The sequence below is a fragment of the Crocuta crocuta genome, unplaced genomic scaffold (genome assembly GCF_008692635.1).
Source record: "Crocuta crocuta isolate KB4526 unplaced genomic scaffold, BGI_CrCroc_1.0 scaffold266, whole genome shotgun sequence".
Lineage (NCBI taxonomy): Eukaryota > Metazoa > Chordata > Mammalia > Carnivora > Hyaenidae > Crocuta > Crocuta crocuta.
This window is the reverse complement of record NW_027531005.1, coordinates 4,617,657-4,637,729: the sequence shown is the minus strand read 5'-3', so window position 1 is coordinate 4,637,729 and position 20,073 is coordinate 4,617,657.

Genomic DNA, 20,073 nt, shown 5'->3' with positions numbered 1-20,073 from the left:
CTCTGGGGGGCAGGCAGGAGCCCCTGTGATTCTGATGGGAAATGGAGACGGGAAGTTCCCTCAAGTCCAGGAGCTGCAGACCTTATTTGGGGTCTGAGTGTCCCAAAACAGCCCAGGGTCGCAAGCTCTTTATGTTTCACTCTTTCACGTTGTCCGGGAATCAGTTGTCTGCCTGCATTTACTAGAGGGAGGCACGGCCCCAGTGTGGTGCAGTGTGTGCCTGCATTCGCATGTGGCGCAGTGGGGTGGGCTGGTGGCTGTAGGAGTTGAGTGTGTATGATGTGTGGGTGTAATGTGTGTGGGGGTGTGTGTAGGATGGTATGGGTGTGCAGTATGTGTGGTGTAGATATGTGTATGTGCAGTATGTACGTGTGGGGTGTGGGTGTGCATGGGTGCGGTGTGTGCGCATGTGTAGTGTGTGTGTATTGTACATGTGTGGTGTGTGTGTGCAGTGGGTGTAGAGTTTGTAAGTAAAGTATATTGTGTGGTGTGTGTGTGTGTGGTATGTATATGTGGAGTGTGTTTGCAGTGTGTGTGTGAGGGTGTGTATGTGTAGTGTGCGTGTGTGGGTACAGTATGTGTGTATAGTCCATGTGTGCGGTGGGTGGGGTATGTGTGTACAGTGGGTGTGAGGGTAGTGGGTACAGTATACAATATGTGGCGTGTGTGTGTAGAATGTGTATACGGTACGTGTGCGGTATGTGTGTGGGGGTACCTCTACGTGTGTGTACGGGTGAGAGGCACGTGTGTACAGTGGGTGTGAGGGTTGTGGGTACAGTATAATGTGGCGCGCGTGTGTAGAATGTGTATACATTACGTGGGTGGTATGTGTGCGTGTGTGTACAGGTGAGCAGCACGCGTGTGCAGTGCCTGCCAGCGGGGGGTGGGGGGAGGGGACGGCGCCCATGCTCCAGGCCTGACTGCAGCGCAGTAACTGGGAGGCTCCTGGCTCGGCTCCCACCCTCAGCCCCTCGGAAACAGCGGTGGCAGCGGCGGCCCTCGGTTACATGCTCTGAAGGGCGAAACCCTCCCGAGAACCTTCAGGATTCAGTTCCTCGGGCAGCCGCCGTGCCCACCTTGCCCTCCCGGGGACCTCCTCGTCTATGTGCTTTCCTGTCTCTGGGCCCCCGTTGACGCCATTTCCTCTCCGTGGAAGGCCCTGCCCATCCTCTCCACCTCAAAAAGCATCTTTGTCCTTGAAGTCTCGGCTCCGAGACGCTGGACAGTGACACCTTCGTGGGCGCTTTCCTGGTTCGGGCCCGCTGCGCTCCGCCAGCTCCCAACTCAGAGCTTCCTGTAAAACAGGCTTATGGCAGTGCGCGGGGCTGTGGCCTGCGCTGACCCCCCCGCCCCGAACCACCACCGCAGGGGCGAGGCTGGGGAGCCGGCCGGGCACTGGCCCCCTGGGCTCCTCTCCGGGCCTCCGGGCTAGGCTTTGCTCCATCCACATGGGCCTCACCGCAGCGCGTTTTCTCGTGGACGTCTTTACAGGACCTCACACCGGGTTCTGCACCTCGGTTTCTGTCTGTCCCGCTGGCAGCGCCATCCCACCAGGACCCAGGCTCAAAAACTGGACCCCCTGGGGCACCTGGGTGGCTCAGTCGGTTAAGCGCCTGACTTCGGCTCAGGTCATGATCTTGCGGTTGGCGGGTTCCAGCCCCATATTGAGCTCTGTGCTGACAGCTCAGAACCTGGAGCCTGCTTCGGATTCTGTGTCTTCCTCCCTCTCCCTGCTCCTCTCCAGCTCATTCTCTCTCTGTCTCTCAGAAACAAACATTTAAAAAATAATTTAAAATTTAAAAAAAATTTTTAAATTTATTTCTGAGAGAGAGAGAGAGAGACAGAGTGAGCAGGGGAGGGTCAGAGAGAGAGGGAGTCACAGAATCTGAAGCAGGCTCCAGGCTCTGAGCTGTCAGCACAGAGCCTGACTCTGGACTCAAACCCACAACCGCGAGACCATGACCTGAGTGGAAGATGGATGCTCAACCGACTGAGCCACCCAGGTGCCCCTAAAAAAATAATTTTAGAAAAGCAAACAAACTGGGCCTCCTTCCACTGCCCTGAATGTGTATGTGTACATTAGAGTGTGTGTGTGTGTGTGTGTGTGTGAGAGAGAGAGAGAGACAGAGAGAGACAGAGACGAGTCATTGAGCACATCTGTTCTTCCTGTGTGGCTGGACTCCTGACAGGGAAGAAGATGTCATGATGTCTCTTCTCACTGTCCTTCCCCACTTCAGGTTTTTATTTCCTCTGATTAGACTGCAACAGGAAGAGCAAACATCGATGCAGCTTTGGCGAGAGTCAAGGTGACAACTCCTTCACCCCTTTGAGAATGCTGCAGCGAACATTCAGAGCACAGCACCCCCGGCCCTGGGTGAGCATCTCTGTAGGCAGTCAGAGACTGGGTCCTGTCACAGTACTTTCCAGAATGGCCACACCACTTCACTCCCAACTTGCCTGTCCTGTTACCAACCACTGGGCACTTGATGTGCTCCTGTGTTTTCTCCCCACACATGGTCTGGGCACATCTTTGGCCTGTCTGTCTTCTGTTGGGGTTGATGCCCTACTCCTGTTGATTTCTAGGAGTCCTTCCTATATTCTAGATTTTACCTAGAATTAGAATCGACTCAGTGTTGGTTTTAGACCTGACAATGGCTTCTCCCATTCTGTCATCCATCTACTAACTTTGTTTATAGTATCCTTCTTTGTCAACAAGTCTTTCATTTTGATGTAGTAAAAAAATCAAGCTTTTATTTTTTAATGTTTATTTTTGAGAGAGAGAGAGAGAGAGAACATGCATGCGTGAGTGGGGGAAGAGCAGAGAGACAGGGAGACAGGATCTGAAGCAGGCTCTGAGCTGACAGCACAGAGCCCGATGCAGGGCTCAAACTCACAAGCAGTGAGATCATGACCTGAGCCAAAGTTGGACACTCAACCAACTGAGCCATCTTGGGCACCCCTAAAAAAAATCAAACTTTTACAATTTGGTGTGTGCTTTTGAAATTTTAAGACGTCCTTTCCAATTTCTAATTCACAAGAATATTCTCCTACCAGAGGCGCCTGGGTGGCTCATTGGTTAAGTGTCCAACTCTGGATCTTGGCTCAGATCATGGTCAGTACAAATCCTGCTTGGAATTCTCTCTCTCTTCCTCTCTCCCTGCCCTTCCTCCCCCTCTCAAAATAAATAAAACAATATTCTCCTATGTTTTCTTATACTAGCCTTACAAGGTTAATACCTTTTCTTGTACCAGCCTTATACTTTATCTAGTATTTTCCAAAGTGACAGGTACTCTGCAAGTGTCTTGCAGACACTATCTTAACAGGTGGAGACTGCTTCAGATACTTGCCATGTATTAACTCGTTCAATGTTCACAACCCTGGGAAGCGGGCACTATTACTATTATCCCTATGCTACATTTTAGAAAACGGAGGCACAGAGAAGTTAAGTGACTTCTCCAGGGTCACACAGGTAACAAGCTGAAGAATCTAGGAGTCTGGCTCCAGAGACGGTGTTTTCAATGTCAATGTTAAACCATCTGTCTTAGGTGACATTCACAGCAACCCTTCATGTGATGATTAATTTTATAGGTCAGCTTGACTGACTGAAGGATGCCCAGAGAGCAGATAAACTGTTTCTGGGTGCGTTCCTGAGGGTGTCTGCCTTCAGCCGGAGACTGCTTTCTGGTTCTCCAGCCTTCAGAGGGCAGATCTTGGGACTTCTTGGTCTCCATAATGGCATGAGCCAATTCCTACAGTAAATCTCCTTCTGTATATCTCTCCAGGTATCCTTGGTTCTATTTCTTCAGAGAGCCCTGATTAGTGTACTCAGAATAAATGAACAGTTACTTCTGTGGACGGGGAGGAACCATGCCCCAGCTCACAGCCCTGGCCACGGGCAAAGGCAGTCTGAGCTTACAGCCACCGCACAGTTGTATTAACTTCTTTCCCACTGAGAAAGAAAGCCTGAGTTGAGGACCTGGATCTAAGTGGCTCATTTAAAAAAAAATTTTTTTTAATGCTTATTTATTGGGGGCGGGGCACACATGCATGAGCAGGGGAGGGGCAGAGAGAGAGGGAGAGAATCCCAAGTGGTCTCCACACTGTGAGTGCAGTGCGGGGGCCCTGACCTCACAAACCATGAGATCATGACCTGAGCCAAAATCAAGAGTCAGACGCTTAACTGACTGAGCCACCCAGACGCCACGGGTGGCTCATTTTATAAAATAACCCTGCCCAAATAATAAAATGATCCCAAAGAATAGGAGTGGGGGGTTAGAGAGAGCAGAGCAGGAATGAGGGCAAACCAGTCCAAGGCTGCCTTTCCAGGCTGGTTGCTGCCATAGCAGCTAGGATGCCACCTAGCTGGGCGCCTCTGAGGGGAACAGAAAATGGGTCTCAGAATTGTCCTGTGAAGAATGGGACAGCATTTACCAAACAGCTCCCATCCCCCACTGGCCAAGAGTTACCCTGGCACGTGTGTGAGTGTCCAGAGTCCCCGGTCACAGAGGGGCCTTGGGGCAGAATGGTCACAGGTGCATCTGACAGGTGCTGGCAAAGCTGGATGCCAGAGCAAGGCTGGGCGGAGGGTGGGTGCGGAGTACGGGAGGCCCAGGGGCTGTTCGGAGTTGTTACCGCTCGGCACGTCCCTCCTAGTGTCCAGAAGTTTCTTCCTGCAGGCCTGTCTCATTTCTCCAAGCAGAGAGCTGGCTTCTGGGATGTGGGTATGGGCGCATCAGCTTATTGATCAGTGCCCAGCGAGGTGCTGGGAACAGTGCACACTCTGATATAACAAGCTCGTCCTTTACGGAACAGCTTTTATGTTCCTGGTGGGTTTGTGGGGGTGGGGGTTCTCTATCTCTGCCGTCACTTTAATCCTAGTGACAGCTCTGCTCAAACTGTTTTCCAGTGGGGACATGCAGGCTGGGAAATTTAGGGACTCACTGCAACAGAGCTAAAGCAGAACCCAGGCTGGGGCCAAACAGGAACTGGGAGCTCCCTCAGTGCTGGCTCAAGGAGGAGCCCCAGCTTCAGTCACCTGGATTGGGGGGGGGGCAGTGGGAATGGGGAGGGAGGAGCCTTTACTCAGAAGAAACAGCCAGAGCTTACAGGCGAGAGGCAGGGGAGCTGGGGCTTGTATAAGGAAGAGCACTTTGGCCAAGCGCGGGACATATGTGGGAGGCTCTCCTAAAAGAGTTGCTGCTTTGGAGGCAGGGGTGGGGAGAGTCAGAGCAGGGGGGGTTACTCCTTATATCTCAGGCGGCAAGGGGCAGGGGAGCTTGGGTTGGACTTTAAATGCCCCAGTCACTCTGCAGTCTCCACGAGGACGGGAGAGATGCAGAGAGAAGCGCCTTTCTCTGCCCACGAGAGCATCTGGGTGTGTGTACCCTTTGTCATGGTCATGGAGGGTGGAAGATAAGTCGGGGTGGTGGCCACTGCCCAGCATATCCCCCTGGTTACATTCTCTCACCAATCTTAGCCCCCCCACCAGACTGACCCCCCACAGCGCAGCTCACAGCTGAGTGGCTGCTCCACACTTCCGTTACTGGTTTTCAGCAAGGAGCCTAACAGTTCTTGGGGGCCCCTCCATTATGTCACCGGGGAGCAGCTGGGATGCTCTTCCCGGGGACCCCCACCAGCTGCCACCCTTCCAGGCTTGCACAGTTCAATGGCAGCAGGCCTGGGAAAAGGGATGAGAGAGGTTCCCCAGGCCTGTGGCCTGGTCAGCCCTTGACCGAGGTGGGATTTGTCCTCGGTGTCCCTCTTGCGTGTTCCTCCCCTGACTTCAGTAAAATCTCTGTCTCTGCGAGTAACGGACTCGTCCCCCACTCCTTTAGCCTGGCCCTGGCCCTGGTCTACACCACACTCCCCTCTAATGCCACCTCCAAGAGGTAGCACCTCCCAACAGCTAGCTGTTTATATTTATGATATATGTTTTTAAAAAAAGAACAAACGGGATCAAACAATGTGTATCACTGTTCAAATCGCTCGCCTCCTTCAATAAGGTCATGGCCACCTTTCCCCTGACGGCACACGGACCCAACTCTTCCTTTTCAGTGGCTGCTTAACGTCTCAGTACATGCACATGCTGTCATATTTTTAACAGGCTCACTTCCCATTCTTTATTGAGAAGCTCTCATGGATAAAGCTCTGTTGTGGGGACCGGAATTTACATTCAAGTAAGGAAATATAACAGTAATTATATAAATAAGCTGGAGTGCTATGGATGGTGTTAAGTGTTATAAAGAAAATAAAACTAGAGGGTTTGGGGAAAGCTTCACTCTTGGGTGACACTTGACAACTGAATACAAACTTCTGGAGAACAAGAAGGTGCGTACTTGGGCCACATCCAGTTGTGGATGAGGACACACGCTACTGGCCACACCGGTGAGCCCATATGATGTGGACAGTGGAGGTGGAGACGAGAGAAGTCCTGTGGCCCGAGTCTTCCCTCTTACGTACCTGGGGTCCTCAGGGCCAGTGGCAGCAGGTAGAGGACAGCTGCCAAGGGACGGGTACATAGGCTCCTCAGTAGGCCCACAGCCACTTGGAGTGAGTCCCGAACAGACTCAGCAGGCATAACATGGCACTGGGCTGGGCCCGGCTGTAGTACTTGCTCCCTCGGGTGACCTCTCAGAGTGATAAGGAGACTCCCTGATTTGTAAAACTGAATAAAACACCTAATCTGCCTCTGATTTCACAAGATAATTTAAATGAAGTTCCTTTAGGGGGCACCTGGGTGGCTCCGTCTGTTAAGCAGCCAACTCTTGATCTCAGCTCGGGTCTTGAGTTCAGGTCATGAGTTCAAGCCCCATGTTGGGCTCCCTGCTAAGCATCAAGCCTACTTAAGAGTCTCTCTCTTAGAGCACCTGGGAGGCTCAGTCAATTAAGTGTCTGACTCCAGCCCAGGTCAAGATCTTGTGGTCTGTGGGTTTGAGCCCTGTGTTGGGCTCTATGCTGACAGCACAGAGCCTGGAGCCTGCTTCTGATTCTGTGTCTCCTTCTCTCTCTGCCTCTCCCTTGCTGGCCCTCTGTCTCTCTCAAAAATAAACAAACATTAAAAAAAATTTTTTTTTTAAAGCTTCTACATGAGTGTCCTGGGGCTGGTGTAAGAAAGCACCACACACACTGGGTGGTTTAACACAAGAGAAATTACTGTCTCACGGTTCTGGAGCCTGCAAGTTCAAAATCAGGTTGGTTCTTCCTTAGGGGCTCTGAGGGAGAATCTGTTCTAGGCCCCTGTCCTAGCTTCTGGTAGCCATCGGCGATCCTTGGCGCTCCTTGGCGCTCCTTTGTTTGTGACAGCATCTCCAATCTCTGCCTCTGTTATCACAAGGCATCCTCCCTAGGTGTCTGTATCCAAATTTCTCTCTTCTTAGGAAGACACCAGTTATTGGATCAGCCCACCCTAATGACCAAGTCTTAACTTGATTACATCTGCAAAGACCCCTTTCTTTCTTTCCTTCCTTCCTTTTTTCTTTTTCTTTCCTTCTTTCTTCTTCCTTCCTTCCTTCCTTCCTTCCCTTCCTCCTTTCCCTTCCTTCCTTCCTTCCTTTCCTTCCTTTCCTTCCTTCCTTCTTTCCTTTTTTTCCTTCCTTCCTTTCTTCCCTCCCTTCCTTCCTTCCTTCTTTCTTTCTTTCTTTCTTTCTTTCTTTCTTTCTTTCTTTCTTTTTTTAACATNTTCCTTCCTTCCTTTCTTCCCTCCCTTCCTTCCTTCCTTCTTTCTTTCTTTCTTTCTTTCTTTCTTTCTTTCTTTCTTTCTTTTTTTAACATTTATTTATTTTTGAGAGAAAGAGAGAGACAGAGAGACAGAGCACAAGCAGGGGAGGGACAGAGAGAGAGGAGGACAGAGGATCCAAATAGGGCTCCACATTGACAGTAGGGAACCCAATGCAGGGCTCAAACCCACAAACTGGGAGATCATGACCTGAGATGAAGCCAGAGGCTTAACTAACTGAGCCACCTAGGTGCCCCAACGAAGACCCTATTTCCAAACAAGGTCACATTCATAGGTGCCAGAGGTAAGACTTGAACATATCTCTTTGAGGGCACACAANCTTCCTTCTTTCTTTCTTTCTTTCTTTCTTTCTTTCTTTCTTTCTTTCTTTCTTTCTTTCTTTCTTTTTTTAACATTTATTTATTTTTGAGAGAAAGAGAGAGACAGAGAGACAGAGCACAAGCAGGGGAGGGACAGAGAGAGAGGAGGACAGAGGATCCAAATAGGGCTCCACATTGACAGTAGGGAACCCAATGCAGGGCTCAAACCCACAAACTGGGAGATCATGACCTGAGATGAAGCCAGAGGCTTAACTAACTGAGCCACCTAGATGCCCCAACGAAGACCCTATTTCCAAACAAGGTCACATTCACAGGTGCCAGAGGTAAGACTTGAACATACCTCTTTGAGGGCACACAATCCAAACCATTATATTACCTAATGTCACCTTCATCCTCAGCACCATCGTTGTCATCATCACCACAAAGTATCAATGTTAAAAAAACAGGGCTCCTGGGGTTAAGCATCCAACTCAGTTTCAGCTCCCATCATGCTCTCATGGTTTCATGGGTTTGAGCCCCACATCAGGCTCTGTGCTGGCGGTGCAGAGCCTGCTTGGGATTCTCTGTCTCTGTTCTCTCTCCCTCTCCTCCATTGAGGCTGTTTCTCTCTCTCTCTCTCTCTCAAAATAAATAAATAAACTTTATAAACACACACACACACATACACACAGAGGCTCAGTCAGTTGAGGATCAGATTCTTGATTTCAGCTCAGGTCATGATCTTACACTTCGTGGGATGAAGCTCTGTGTCGGGCTCTGCACTGACATTGCAGAACCTGCTTGGGATTCTCTCTCCCTCTTTCTCTATCCCTCCCCTGCATGGGCTTTTGTGTACAAGGCTCTCTCCCTTCTCTCTCAAAATAAATAAATATTAAAAACAAACGAACAAACAACAAACAAACACACACACCAGGGCACCTGGCTGGCTCAGTAGATAGAGCAGGCCACACTTGATCCTGTGAATTGTAAATTCGAGCCCTGTGTTGGGTATAGAGATTACTTCCAAACCAACCAACCAACCAAACAACAAACCAACCAAACTGCATTATCAGCAAACTGGATATGCCCGTGTTTGTGTGGGAGTGCTGCCTTAGATTAGCGGATGCTTCCACACAACAAAGGTATGTCCTGCCCAGCACTTCTCAAGCTGCAGCTCACAGGTGAATCACCTGGGGATCTTGTGAAAATGTAGACTTGGTCCCTTGACCTGGGGCAACCTGACATTCTGCATTTCTGTCAAGCCCCCAGCACCACCTCTGCTGCTGGTTCACAGATCAGGGTATGAGTAGCAAGGATCTGATGGATTGCCACCTTGTAGGTCCCTGCCCTAGGGTCCAAGCACTGGTCACATGCCAAGAGACTTGCCCTCTTCCTCCCATGACCCTTTGATTTCAGGAGCCAGCCTGGAAGGCTTTATGCCCATCACTTCCGCTGAAATGGCCCCTGCAATGATGTCCTTCCCTTCCTAATCCATCCTCCATGTAGCATGTTATCTTTTCTTAGCCTGCCATTAGTATGCCAGTGGGCGACCTTCACCATGTGGATCCCACCGGGGAGCTGAGAGGAAACTTAGCTGAAAGGCGGGCTGCAAACACATCAGAACACAAAACACACACATTCTGCCAAAAGACCCCCCATTCCTGGACCCCATCCAGACTCGTCCCTTTATTATTTTTGTTCTTTTTCCTCTTTAATGAGATCTTGCCTGAAAACAGCCTGGGCGTTGCTAAGGTAACGCCTTAGAGCCTTCCCGAACACATCATTGTTTAATGCCTGCAGCGTTGGCCTGGAGGAATTTGCTATTTGTTTAAGAGATGAAAGCCACAAACTTCCACACATTCTTCTCCAGTTTCACTCATTCCCCTTGTACTGTATGGCCCAGGCAGAGTGAAGACACTGGGTGGAGGGGACTCATGGGGACCCAACAAAAGAGTGGGTGTTTGTGAATGGTCCTCACCACCCAAACACAGAGATCTGGGATTTCTCTTGACAGGACAATGGAGACTAAGTGTCTTCACTGAGAGTCTGAGAAGGACACGATGGGGGAGAAAAGCCTCTCGGTGGTGGTTCCTCCCAAACTTGAAATCTGGAAATAGTGAATCAAGGCACACTTCCCCCCAGAGCCTCAGTTTCACAGATTGTAACTCCAGGAAGGGCCAAGACACATGGGGCTGTGGTTCTGGGGAGGAAGTGTTTCGGGAATGTAGACAGGCCCCTATAACAAGCTGTACCAGGACTTCACTGAGGCCTGATGGGCAAGATAGGCACCAGGGACGCAATGTGCGTGGTGAAAGGGCCTCCCGGACGTTACATCGCCCTGGATCTGCAGCTTGGTGCCAGCAGGAGCGGTTGACCCTACTCGATCCTACTCTGCCATGGACAGATCTCAATCTCTCTTTGTTCCCAATTTTCTTTCCTCCTCATTCTGCTTCTCTCACTGACAGCCCCTCACTCCCTTTCTACGTGGACTCCAACTCCCAAAGCATAGGTTCAGGTTTCACGAGCCCCTGGGCCTGGTTACCTCATAGGACGCTGGCTGACCAATAGACGGGCAGCTCCCGGGTCAGGTGCTCATCCTTGGGCCAATCAGCTGTGGCCCGTGTGCAGCGCGGGGGCTGCAGGTGCGGCAGGTGTTCTGAGGCCTGCTCGCGCGTCCGGTGTAAACTGCGGGATGGAGCGATGCATTCGGAGGAATTCTGGAGAGAGAAACGTCTCGAGGAAGCTTGATTGAATGGTGTATACCATCTCTCCTCCTGCTTCCAGGTACAGTGTGCATCGCTCATCGGTACTTGGGGCCTGAGACTTTTGGAGGGAGGTTGGCCGTGCTGACGCTGGCCTCCGCGAAGACACAGGTTTAGAACGGAGGCTGCTCTTGGCGGCCCACAAGCGGTTACCTGTAGAAAACACTTGAGAAGTTGGGCCCTGAGTGGAAGGAGAAAATAGGGTGCCGTCACGGGATCACCTGCACGTTGACCCAGAAGAGAGTGTGCAGAGATGCCAGGGACACACACACACACACACACACAGAGTGAAAGACAGAGAGAGCGCTAATATGATAGGGAAAGTTGGGATAAAATAGGCAGAGAGGGGAAGATTGGGATCTGAGGTTCCTGGGTGGGGATAAACACATATTTTGGAACAACGCTGGGAGCAGTTGACCAGCAAACCCCTCGCGGGAGGGTAAGGTTTCACTTAAGAATGTAACAGACACCACCTCCTCCCTTCAGGTGCCCCTGAGGAATTTGACAATCAACATACCTAACTGAAAATAAGTAAACCATAAAACTTATGTTATAGGAGGGACAGTATGACCATAGTCTGGTTCCTCACAAAATGGAGTCGAGCAAATCAAAATGGAAAACTCAGCACCTAGAGTTATCCAGCCAATAACGGTAGAACCTGAGAAAGAATGAGGGAAAAAAAGGGAGGGTGCTGACCAGNTTTATTTATTTTTGAGAGAGAGAGAGAGAGAGAGAGAGAGATTGAGAACGAGCCGGGGAGGAACAGAGAGAGAGAGGGAGACACAGAATCCAGAGCAGGCTCCAGGCTCTGAGCTGTCAACAGAGAGCCCGATGTGGGCTTGAACCCACGGACCGCGAAATCATGACCTGAGCTGAATTCAGTCAGAGGCTCAACCCAGCCACCCAGGTGCCCCTGCCCCCTCTCTTTAAAGACAACTTTCACCCTAGTCTTACTCCCTCGTCATACGCTTTAATAACCTTTTGCCTGCTGCTCATTTTATGTCCACCTCTTCGTTCTTCCAAGCAGCGAGCAAAAGAACACCAGGTATTGAGGTAAAGAATCCTGTAACACTAAGAGGCATGGAGAGACACAAACCCTGAGAGATACAGAGAACGAGAGGCACAAAACACTGGGGCACACCCACAGGCACTGACACAAGCAGAGATCTGAAGAGAGCTGGTGGCTGAAGTGGACCTAGTCTGGTGCAAGTGAAGGCTACCTCATCCCTTCACGCAGAAGGCAGAGGCATCCAGCATAAAAGGAAAAAAAGGGCCATCTTTGTGGAAGTCCAGGATGTTATGGTGGAGCAATTACTGGGCTCATCTTCAGGAGAGGAGAGGGTGAGTGCTGTGGCTACCAATTCAGTGTAATCCTTTTCCACGAGAAAATATGTTCTTGAAGTTGAAAAAGAAAAAAAAAAAAGCAGGAGTAGACATGCTTTTGGAGAAGTTTCGAGAATCCAGATGAGTTCCAAGAGTCTGCGACCCCGGCACTCAGCAGGGACCCTCCCCCACCCCTCCCCAGAAAGCACCGAAAGACCCCGGAGCATCTGGAGAAATGACCAGTCTGGGCTGGAGAGCCCATGTTGCCTGGAAGGGTGGCTGTTGTTTGCCTGTGGTTCTCACTGCACAGGCGCCTGGAGGGAAGGGAGGTGGGTTGAGACCACGAAGGAACTGGATGCTGGGTTCCAGCCACAGCCAGTCCAGCGGGGCAGGGCCAGCACCTCAGCGGCAGCCGGGGGAAATGGATGAGTTGCTCCCTGGGTAGGATGTGGAGCTCACGCTCTGAGCTTTAAGCAGTCACGTCTGCCAGGGACATTGGAGATCTTGCCAGCCTATTCATTTTTCAGAGAGACCCGAAGCTCAGAGGTTAAGTGACTCCCTGAGGTCCTGCAGTGAGTTACGGTGGCTTGGCGCACTCTTCATCAATGACTGCTGCCCCTTACGTCAGTTTTCTTTTTACTTTCTGGAGGGAGATCAAGTCTGTGCGGTTGGGCTGGCGGGGACAAAACCTGACAGTAGGAACGAGCGTCTCTGAGAATTTACTGGGGGACTGTCACAGAATTTTCTGCTTCATTTTATCGGTAGGGTCTCCCCTCCTTTGGGCCAGTGATCCTTGATGAAGACTTAATTTTGGTCACAAAGGAGATACGGTGACTCGAGTCCTGCAGAGCGTAGGTGATTTGGACAGAATCAGGAAGAGTGTGAACGGAGAAGCTGATTAATGGCATTCAGGAGCACACGGTGACCTTAGTCACAGCATGGAGGCTCCCTGCTTCCTCTCTTCCTCACACCCTGCTGCTTGCGAATCAGTTGATTTGCAAAGTGGCTTCTGGTGGGAGAGGGGCGCCAGTTCAGCTGGAGAACGAAAGGACAGGATTCCAAACTGATAATGCAAGGATCTTCCTTCACAACAACGGCAGGAGCCTTGCTGGACAGAGAGGAACGTGGAAGTCTGAAATTACAGGGCCTGAGGGGGATTCTGGCCAATGTCCTCACAGAGCCTCTCCCCGGCATCCCCGTCCTCATTAATATTGGTCATACACGCCTTGACTGTCACCTTTGGCGCCCTGACCACTCCTGGAGGGGAAATGGGAGGACGGGACCGAAGTCCTGTCCACCTCGGGAGGGGGCAGGAACCGGGCGCCCAAGTCTGCGATGGTTTGCCTGGGGTCTTGCAGACTGGCTCTGAGTCAGGCCTGTTGGAGTGCAAGTGCCTTTGATGTTCCCCCGGCGTCCCGAGAGCGCTGGAGGGCAGCTCTTCTCGGAAAAGATGTCCCATTTACATCACTTAGGACTTGGGCCTGGCACTGGGGCCAGAGGTGAGAGAGGAAGTGTGGTAAAGAAGCAGCAAAAGAAAACCAGTCTCTCTGCTGTACCCCCCCTACCCCCAAATGACTCCATTGGTCATTGAGATGAGAAAACAGCCATCAAATTCTTTCTGCTCTGGGCCAGGAGCTTCCTTTTGAATGCAAAGGAGAGACCCTGAGCTCTCTGTAGAGTCAAACGTGGATCTCCATCTCAATGCCCAGAGACAAAAGCCAAAAAATGTGAGGAATTTCCAAAGTGCCTCTCGCAAACAGCATCTCCCCCACCCTCTGGCTCAGCTCCACCCGCACCAGGGTGGGAAGGGTGGCTTTCTTCTGTGGGCCTGGCCTGGCTTGCTGCCCACTCGCTAAAAGATTGCATCTGAGGACAAATGAAATTAGGAATCTCCCTGCTCAGCCTCCCGCTCTTGCTGCTCTTGCGATCCTGTAAGAAGATACCTCTGTGAACCCAGGTAGTGGGTGGGCCTGGTGAGGGGACTTGGCGGGGGCAGCCCACGGGCTCCCCTGCTCGCCCCTCACCCCCTGTGTGGGTAGCCGCTGTGATGGCGGGTTGGAGAGACGGATGCACCCCACCCACTCCGGGGCAATGAGAATGTCCTCACTTTCTGAGGGAGGGCCTTTGAAAGGAGCCTCATTTGGCTCAGGGTTCTTTTGTTTCTCCTTTCCCTTTGGAGGCCGAACAAAAGGGAGTAGGCTTCCAGGACGTCATAAGGAGTGAAGAAAGGCTGGGAAAGAGCCTCGAGAATTCTCATTTTAAGACACCTTTGAAACACAGAGAGGGACACTCAGGGTCCTGAAGCCCTTGGCAGTCTGGGACAAATGTCTGCTGGCCCCATTTATTTATCACTAATTTCCCTTTCCTTCCCTGCAGAATGCTGGGTTCTTTGGGGGTCACTGTGACCCCTTAGAAGGTGAGAAAAAAAAACCCAGAAGATAACAACCCATAGATAATCTTGAGGGGGTGGTGTGGGAGTGGTAACATTGGATCGCACAGGGGACGCCTGGCTGGCTCCAGTCAGTGGAGCATGCGACGTTTGATCTCAGGGTTATAAGTTCGAGCCTTATGTTGGGGGTAGAGATGACCTCAAATCTTAAACACACACACATGCACACACCCCACATTGGATTGCACAGCCCTACCTGGACTGTTCCACTTATTACATGGCAATATTAGGGAATAACCTTGTTCTCTGACTGCCGTGAACTACAACTTGGTAGGCTGGCTGCAGGCTCTCCTTGGTCCCCACTGGCTGCCAAGACTAGCTTTCCTCATGCCCTAGCCTAGTCATGCTCATGTGGTTTGGAGCATTGGGGTTCGGAGCCGACAACCAAGGAAGAATTCTTGACCTCTTCAGTGCAAAAGGGTGGTTTTATTAAAGCACAAGGACAGGACCCATGGGCAGAAAGAGCTGCACTGGGGTTGTGAAGAGTGACTGATTATATACCTTCAAGATGAGAGGAGGTGAGGAATAGTGTAAGTCTCAAAGGAATTTTGGAAACAAGGTTTCCAGGACCCCAAGGGGCTAGCTGCTGTTAGGAAAAGGTCATGTCTTACTGGTTAGTAAAAGCTCAGTCATGAGACCCTTCAGATGGCTATCAGTGAGGCATAAGCTTTGAGGATGATTACCAACATATATCTTGGGGGGTAGAGATAAAGGAAGTTTCCAAAGGAATTTTTGTATGTTAAAGGAAACTTAACAGAGTCCTGGGGGTCAGAATAATGTTAAGATTGCCTTTTCCCCTTAGCAAAGTGTCATCATGGAGGCAGCTGAATTCCTAGAGGAATGTCACTCTGCTTGTCTCCAATGTGTCAGTGGGCTGTAGGTTATAAGGCAATTTCGTTTTTTAAATTCTGCTTTTGTTTCACACATCAATGCCATTGCCAGTGTTAGAACCCTCAGGAGTACCTGCTGACCACGGTATCAGGCTCAGTGGACTTGGTGTGACACTCAAGGCCTGACAGCAGCCCGGGGTCCCCTCTTCCCAGTCTCTACAACTCACCTCTCACTGCTCCTTAACAGGGCCACTCTTGCCTGCCATTTATCTCACCCCTCCCCCCAAACAGTCTGTTCTTACCTGCTTGGCTCTTACCCCATCCAACATGGAGGCCATTTCTCTTTCCCTCCTTCTCCTGTCCCCCATTAGAATATGGCATTTCACCAACTCTCTACCCCTCTTCACTGCTCATCACAGTCACTATCCAGCTTAAGTTCCTTTCCTTTAGGAAGCTCCTCTGACAAACCCCATCTCCCCTCATTCAGGCAGGCCTGGCCTCAGAGCGCTGAGTAGCGTAACACTCTTAACTTATTTTGGGGGAAAGGATGGAGCTTGAGCCTTTCCCTTCCCTCATCTGTGAAGTAGGGAAATGATTACCCACCTTATAGGTCTTTATGATGATTATAAGATGAGGAGAACATTGTAGTAAGTGTTCAACACATATCTACCTCTTTTTTCCCCAAATCCCCTCAATTTGGATGTATTTAGTCTGCACTGCACTCGTGGGTACTTTTTGCTTTGGAACTGTCTTTGGGAACTCAAGTGATTTATAATCTCCTTGAGATCAGGGGTGTTAAAAAAACAAAATTCAATTGAATACATGTAAAAGGCGAAAGATTTATACGATCTGAAGAGAAACCAGAGTATCAATTGAATACATGTAAAGATCTTACTGACTTTATTCAATGATTTATGAATCGGCAGCATCTCATCTAGCATGTGGAAAGGATCTCTATGAAGCTGTACAAAATGGAAAACTTAATAGGCAGAAGGAGTCAGGGCAAGGTAGTGATTCTAGCAAGGAGTGGATTATTTCAGGCAAGGTCACCTTCCTTTGGAGCATGCGGGTGGTCTGTCAGGCAGATTTCCTCACTGGTGTTGACCAGGAAATTCCAGACTGATTTGGTTAAGATTACATTCCTGGGAAAGGCTGAAACAGCAGTTTGGTTAGGTGACATGGGCCTTAGCACAAGTGACTCCATTTGGAGCCTATTGTCCTTTTTAAATTTTTTTTAAATTTTTTATTTTATTTTGTTTTTTTTTTTAATGTTTTATTCATTTCTAGGAGAGAGAAAGAGAGACAGCATGAGCAGGGGAGGGTCAGAGAGAGAGGGAGTCACAGACTGAAACAGGCTCCAGGCTCTGAGGTGGCAGTCAGCACAGAGCCCGACGCGGGGCTCGAATCCACGAACCACGAGATCATGACCTAAGCGAAAGTCGGATGCTTAACCGACTAAGCCACCCAGGCACCCCTATTGCCCTTTTTTTAAATAGTGGAGACTCTATTGTTATGGTTCTTATTTTTTATTTTTATGTTTTTTAAAGGGGTTCCATGACCAGCATGGATCTCAGTGTAGGACTTGAACCCAGGACTGTGAGATCAAGACCTGAGCTGAGACCTGGGGTACAGGGTGGGGTACAGGTTCAGTCAANTTTTTTAAAGGGGTTCCATGACCAGCATGGAGCTCAGTGTAGGACTTGAACCCAGGACTGTGAGATCAAGACCTGAGCTGAGACCAAGTGTTGGACTCTCAATTGACTGAACCATCAGGTACCCCTATTATGATGGTTGATTGAAGTGAGGTCCTTTGACCACAGCATCCACATCTCCTGGGAACTTGGTAAGAATGCAAATTCCCAGGTCCCACCAGTGCTGATGAACCACTGCTTCTGGTGGGTGGTCCAGCAATCTGCATTGTACCAAGCCTTCCAGATGATTCTGCTGCATGCTCACGTTTGAGAACCACTGCTCTCTTCCATCGCTTGGAGCATGAATGCACTACAGAATAATACAGAACTCACCACACTCCGTGAGCTTCAAAAAGCCAGCCAAACTGCTCTCCAACCAATATAGTTGCCCCATTCCCCAGAAATGACTGTCCATTCAGTCTCTCGAGGTAGATCCCTTTCAGACAGTTTGTTTTCTTCCTTTGTATGTTTCGTTGTGTGTCCTCTCATTGACATTTTGCAGCAGCCAGGAACTTGGATGGCTGTTAACAGAGAGGTATAGGCTCCCCAGAACCCACTGTGGTGTGCACTCGTAGGCCTTGCTTCTCTGAATCTGTGTCAGAGTTTCCCAGAAGGTGGACAGAAGGTGGTGCTGGGCGGAGGGAGGGAAGACAGGCAGTGTGTGCTTGGCCTTTGTGGAAGTGGAGGGGAAGATCCACCCTGTACCCCAGGCAGCTTTCCTCAGGGAGCAGGGGCTGCCTGTGCAGCCGAGGAGGGCCAGCCTGGCATGAATGGAGACCTTGTATCGAAGACCTCACTGGAGCCAGGAGCCACAACACAGGGGCTTTTCACGAGCAACCTCGCAACAGAGGCAGCATTGAGCGTGACTGGTGGCTTTCGGGCAGACGTGGGGTCTTGTGGACGCGTGGCATCAGTGGAACAACATTGCTGCCCCTCCTGACCCTGCCTTGGCTTGGGGGGCGGGGTTCAGATGTCTCCTTTCAGAGGAGAAGATTCGAAGAGTCATATTGTCCACAGCTCAAGCTGCCCTGACATTCCCCTCCTCCCATGGGCCATCAGTCAGCCTTCAAGGCTGGGGCACAGAATGTGAACAAGGGGGTCCATGTATACTGGGCAGGAACGGGTTAAAGACAGCTGCTTGGAGACATTACCAAAGCACAACTCCCCAGGGATGATGTCGGTCGTGATGTATATGTCTAAGGGGGATGCAAGGCCAGTGTGCGCCCCCAAGGGTTATTGAGAGGTGAGGAAGTACTGTTGGGGGGGTGCTGTTTGGAGTCTGTTCAAGAGGATTCAGAATGGAGTGAAGTTGAGGGTGGAGGAGAGGTGGGGTTACTGCTACCAAAGGAGAAGAGTTTCCCTCTGTCACACACAGACACACACTCTCTTGTCACCTGCAGCCAACCCTTACCTCCCTGAGGTGGTTAAGTGAACAGCTAGCCAAGTCCCTGGCTTCCTGTTCCTTCTTGCACTGTCTTTTCTAGGGTGACCCATTGTCCTGCATTACCTGGGACCAAGGATTTCAGAGGATGCAGAACGTTTGGGGCTAAAATTGGGATAGGTGGTCACCCTACTTTCATCTTGGTTACCTTTTGCTGCATTTGAAACGTCTTCTACTTCTCTCCATGACTCCCCCACCAAAACTTTGGTAACAAAAGGGGATAGGACTCTTTTGCCACTTGCAAGCGTGGTTAATGGTGTATTGTCTGCAGATGCAGTGGATTTGCAGAAGCCCTGGGTTCAAATAAAATCAGGAAGCAAGTTATGGCTGATGTTTATTTAGCATAATTAGATTGAGGGAGGGTCCATGCATTCCCCATTTTCACTCTGTGGGCATGCTGATCCCCTACTTCTTTGCTCTCTTGAAGGGCTCTTGCACTCAGCCTGTCACATCCCACTCATCCCTCCAAAGGGCCCAGGCTGGGTAAGGTGGCCTCTCATGGGCTTGAGTGTCATATGTGAGATATGTATACACACACATGCACACGCACGCACACGTGCATGTATTCCCAGCACTCCTTATGCTTAGTTCCTAATCTGCCCTAGGAGACTGTGAGCTCCTTAAAGGAAGGATTGTTTTCTTTCCTTTTTTGGTCTCTGCTGCCACATGGAAGCCTCCATATTTACGAGTGATCACATGACTCCCCTCCAGGAGAGAATTCTTGATCTCTGATGGAAACCCAGGAGGGTTGTCCTTCATGGACGAGAGGGCCTACACGGTTGACGTGGGTATTGCAGGGCAGAGATGGGGCAGTGGCCTTCTGGGAGTGAGGTGTGGGGCACCCTGGAGAGCTGAGGCCCGAGTTTCTCCTGCCTGCTGCGCCTGCTGCCCCTGTCTCCGGAGCAGTCCTGAGTCAGTACTGGTGTCTGCTCTTAGTCCCAGGCTGGGGGATGTTGCTGTCATGCAGTGGTGACTCACTGCTCCCTGGGGCTTATTTTTCCTGAGCTTCTAGACAGTCAGGTCCAGAAGAGTCTTAACATACACAACCCTCTCAAAACGACAGCTGCCTCCAGGGGCCACTCAATTGTCAGGGAAAAAGCTGTTCTGCTTCCGCCCTTCCTTCAGAAACCAATGATTCCAACCAGGTCATCTTGGGGCACCAGAATGTTTGGCGGTCACACTTGGGGTGTCCATCTGTCTCCTTCAGAGGTCTCCCCTGGGGCCCCTGCCAGACTGTCACAGCTCACAACCTTGGTGTGAGAAATAAGACCACTGACCCAATCAAAGGAGGGACGAGGAGATGCGGAGCACAGTGAAGTGAGGCTTTAATCAACGCTCCTGCAAGAGCAGGTGTCTGATGGACGGGCACACCCAGGGGGCAGTCATAGCAGGCAATTTATCTCCTAGCACGCAAGTCCATCCCCTGGTTCCTCTTTGGCTGAGTACAACAGAGGTTACAGCCTTTCCTGGAAGTTGCCTATGCCTGTGCAAGGCAACAAGTAGTCTGATTGGAACAAATACACCTTCTCTGAGGAGACACAGA